This window comes from Arachis ipaensis, chromosome B6 (assembly GCF_059453495.1).
Source record: "Arachis ipaensis isolate K30076 ecotype BB chromosome B6, ASM5945349v1, whole genome shotgun sequence".
Taxonomy (NCBI): Eukaryota; Viridiplantae; Streptophyta; class Magnoliopsida; order Fabales; family Fabaceae; genus Arachis; species Arachis ipaensis.
Genome location: NC_142441.1, coordinates 77,167,039 through 77,172,057, shown reverse-complemented (window position 1 = coordinate 77,172,057; position 5,019 = coordinate 77,167,039). Strand labels below are relative to the sequence as shown.

Here is a 5,019-nt window from a genome sequence, read left to right as displayed (position 1 = left end):
CTCTTCTCTTAATTACATCATGTTTTCTATAATTGCCTACCAATTGTTTGTGATAATGACAACCTTAGCAATGGAGTAGATTTCTCTCACTTGGCTTAGGGGTTGAGTTAATGGAGACACTTGAATAGTTGATATCAATTGTAGATTATGCGTTGAGAATTGCTAATTGACTTGGAGTGCACTAAAGCTAGACTTCCCTAGGGTGAGACTAGGACTTGTGACTCAAGTTAGTTACTCTCATTTGACTTTTCTCCATTGTTAGGGGGTTAACTAAGTGAAGCAACAATAAATTCTTATCATAATTGAAGGAGACCATAATGATGGAACTTCCAATGCTTACCCTTGGCCAAGGGTTTTATTTCAATTAATTGTTGATTGCCTTGCTAGTTTGAATTCTTGCACCAATTCTCAAAACCATAAAAGCTTTTCTAATCAATGATGCACACTCTAAAGCAATTCTTAGGGAGAACGACCCAGGATCAATACTCTCGGTCATAGATATTAGAATTGTTTGATGCGGTATTCGTGTGTTGGTTAGACTATACTCATGATCGGATTCATCACTAGTTTCTAACCGGCATAAGAATATTTACGTTCATCAAAATGGTGCCGTTGCCGGGGAGTTACTTATGTGTGTCATTCTATTGGTTAGTGTGAATATATTGATATGTGAATACTTGCATTTCTCTCTTAATTGATTGATTGCTTGTTTGATTGTTAGTTAGGATTAGTCTTTGCTTAGATGCCGATTGATGTCATGAGTTTCTTATCTCCTTCATTGTATGATGCGTTCACTACCAAATCCGAGCTTAGCACCATTTGATTCGGAAATTGAAAGAACATTGCTTCATATTAGGCAAGCTCGGAGGCGATTGGTCTTTGAGAAAGGTGAAAAGGTTCTAACCAATTCACCAACCATCTCATCGTCATCCAACGAAGGCACCAATTACTCTTCCGTTGATACTACTAATAGTTTTTCTTTTGATCTAGGTTTTGACAACATGGCCGCTCTAAGAAGAGTTACGCTCAAGGAAGCGGGTGCACCGGATTTTGTTCTCCAATCTCTAGGTTTTGAATGCAAACTTTGAAATCAAGACCGCTCTCATCAATCTCTTACCAATGTTCCATGGACTTCCCGCACAAGATCCAATTAAACACCTCAAGGACTTTCATGGCGTATACTCGACTACTAGGTGGGAAGAATCCGATGAAGTGGCTATATGGTTGTTTGCCTTTCCCTTCTCTGTTGAGAGAAGAGCCAAGGAGTGGATCTATACCTTGCCTAGTGATGTTGTGTCCGATTGGGATTTGCTTAGGAGAGAATTCCTTGATAAGTTCATGCCCGTGGAAATGACGGACAAGCTAAGGAAAGAGATTTCATGTATTGTACAAGGCGAGATGGAAACTTTGTATGAATATTTGATGCCAGGGCATCTTGGCCAGTTTCACTGACCTTTTCTTTACTGTTTTTAGGTTAGTTTCATGCATTTCCTAAGGAAATAAGCAAGTTTTGGGTAGATATTCACTTACACCTTGATTCAAGCATACATTGTGCATTTCACATTATTTCATGAGGATTTTGCATAAGTTTAGTGAAAAATTGTATGTTGCATTGCCCATGACTTGGACTAGAACTTTGATGCACTCTATTGCTTGATTTCAGGACCAAAGGAAGCAAGGAAAGGGATGAAACTTGCATGATTAATGAGAAAAGGGATTGCCAATGACACTCTCAAAGCCATCATTGCCCACATTAAGAGTCACGTTAACTAAGTTAACGTGAAATCTAATGTGGAAAAGGGAAGTTGAGCCAACGTTAGTGCCACTTAACATTGTCACTAACATTGGCAAACACTCATGAGTGGCCACGTTAGAGCCCACGTTAACCTAGTTAACGTGACTTCTAACGTTAAAGGGGGAAGAGAAGCCAACGTTAGTGACATTCGACATTGTCACTAACGTTGGCCTAAGGATGCAACACACCACGTTAACTCCCACGTTAACTTGGTTAACGTGGGAGCTAACGTAAGAAGTGAGAGTTGTCGACAACGTTAGTGACACTCAACATTGTCACTAACGTTGGAAGCAACCACACAACCCCCCAAGGAGCCACGTTAACTTCCACGTTAACTTAGTTAACGTGGAAGCTAACGACAAGGAATGAATGATGAGCCAACGTTAGTGACACTCAACATTGTCACTAACGTTGGGATGGCTAAGAATGGCCACGTTAGAAGCCACGTTAACCTAGTTAACGTGGACTTTAACGTGAGATCTAGGGGCACATTGGAACGTTAGTGACAATGTTGAGTGTCACTAACGTTCTCGAAGGTTGGCAAGGCCACGTTAGAAGCCACGTTAACCTAGTTAACGTGGACTTTAACGTGAAGCAAAAAGGGACACACTAGAACGTTAGTGACAATGTTGAGTGTCACTAATGTTCTCAAAGGTTGGCAAGGCCACGTTAGAAGCCACGTTAACCTAGTTAACGTGGGATCTAACGTGAGGCAAGGGGGTACATTGGAACGTTAGTGAAAATGTTAAGTGTCACTAACGTTCCCGAACTTATACTTTCACTAAATGATTAACACCCCTTACGCCCTGAGCTAAAGTCTCTGCCCACTTAACACTTTCTTTCTGCAAGTAAAGCCAAGCCCAAATGAAGAAAAGAACTGCTTCAAACTCAAGATCCAAAGGCCCAAGACTCGAAGAGCAAACTAGAAGCTGAGAAGAGTAGTATATATAGGAGTAGCTTTGAATTGTAAAAGAGAGTTTTGAGGAGGCTGGAAGAGGAGAACTACTCTCTGTATTTTACTTTCTCTGCATTTTCTAGTTTTATGATGTATTCTCCATCTTTGTTTTCATTTTCTAGAGCTATGAACAACTAAACCCCTTTCATTGGGTTAGGGAGCTCTGTTGTAATTTGATGGATCAATACTAATTTTCATTATTCTTCTTCTATCTTTTCTCTTGATTTTACTTGAAAGCTTTCGATCTTCATCCAATTGAGTAGTTATCTTGGAAGAGAAGCTATTCAAACTTGGATCTCTTTTGAACCTTGAAAGAGGAATCAAGAGATCAAGCTAGAAATGCTTTCTCATGCTGGACCAAATTGGGTTTGGATGGGTATGTGACTATAACCCTCTCAATACTTGATTTGGGAAATGCATGTGGTATAATCAGTGACCATACTTCATCTCTTCTCATGAGCAATTGACCAAGGAATTGGCTATTGATCAAGATTTGAGAGATTGAATTGCAAGAAATTGTAATTCAATCACTTAAGATTGCCAAGGAGATCAATGAGTGCATTGATTGAGGAAGAGATGAAAATGAACTTGATCCAGAGAATTACAACATCTCCTAAGCCCAATGAACTCCCCATCTCTGATCTTACCCATTCTCTTTAATTTCTGACATTTACTTTTATGAGCAAATCCCCCATTCCCATTTACAATTCTGCAATTTATTTTCAGTCATTTACTTCTAATCCTTTAATCCTAGCATTTACTTTTCCGTTATTTACATTCCCGCCATTTTATTTTCTGCAACTCTCAACCAAAATTCTGGATTCGCTCAACTAGAACATTCTTCTAATTAAAGTTGCTTGATCAATCAATCCCTGTGGGATTCGACCTCACTCTATTGTGAGTTTTTACTTGACGACAAATTCGGTACACTTGCCGAAGGGAAATTTGTTGTGAGACATGTTTTCCGTGCATCAAGTTTATGGCGCTGTTGCCGGGGATTGATTGTGCATCAACAATGATTAAATTGGAAGATCACTAGATTGAGCATTTTTATTTTGTGAATTTTATTTTCTGTTTTAGTGATTTACTTTTTGTTTTAGTTAAACTTCTTCCCTTCCCCGTCTACTCTTTTGTTCTTCTTTGTTACTTTCAATTCTGTTTGCTAACCTACTAACTGTTTGATATATTGCATCACCCACAACTAACAGTAATTCTGACACAAATACTTTCTGCACCTATCTTTTCTTGCTTGCACTTGATGGTTGTATGACAGGGAGAAGAAGCGGGGCTTCAACTTCCTTCGATTCTGAACCTGAGAGGACCTTCCTTAGATTAAGGAGGGAGGCAAGAGGAAAGAAAGTGGTTGGTGCTGAGGAATAAGAGGAATTCTTTGAAACAAACATGGAAGACAACATGGAAAACCATCATGAAGAAGAAGATCACAACCATGGGGGAGGAGGTAGAGCAAATCATGCTGGGGAGGATAGAAGTGTTTTGGGCTCTTACATCAATCCAAACCCAGGAAATTGTGGAAGTAGCATCCAAAGGCCAACAATCTATGCCAACAACTTTGAACTTAAACCACAGCTCATCACTCTTGTTCAGAACAACTGTTCGTTTGGAGGAAGTGTTCAAGAAGACCCAAATCAACATTTAACCACCTTCCTGAGAATATGTGACATAGTGAAGTCTAATGGTGTTCATCCTGATGCCTATAGACTGCTCTTATTTCCATTCTCACTCAGGGACAGGGCAGCCAAATGGCTGGAATCTTTCCCAAGGGAAAGCTTGACAACTTGGGAAGACGTGGTGAACAAATTCTTAGCAAGATTTTACCCTCCTCAATGAATCAATAGGCTAAGAGCTGAGGTCCAAACTTTCAGGCAACAAGATGGTGAGACTCTATATGAAGCATGGGAGAGGTACAAGGACTTAACAAGGAGGTGTCCACCTGTCATGTTCAACGAATGGGTGCAGCTGCACATTTTCTATAAAGGGCTCTCTTATGAGTCAAAGAAGGCCGTAGACCATTCATCTGGAGGATCTTTGAACAAGAAGAAGACCATTGAGGAAGCCATAGATGTTATTGAAACAGTAGCAGAGAAGGACTGCTTCTATGCTTCCGAAAGAGGGAACACAAGAGGAGTAATAGAGCTAAACAATGTAGATGCTCTATTGGCCCAAAACAAGCTCATTACCCAGCAGCTGGCTGACCTCACCAAGAAGATGGAGATGAACCAAGTAGCAGCAATCTCCACTTCATCAACAA

General features: G+C 40.1%; 1 non-coding gene across 1 annotated transcript; it reads right to left on the bottom strand.

Moving 5' to 3' along the window:
• Positions 1–4,604: 4,604 nt before the first annotated feature.
• Positions 4,605–4,710, bottom strand: LOC148561417 (small nucleolar RNA R71). The gene has a single exon (XR_015888097.1). It is a non-coding gene; the product is annotated as a small nucleolar RNA R71 (small nucleolar RNA).
• Positions 4,711–5,019: the final 309 nt, after the last annotated feature.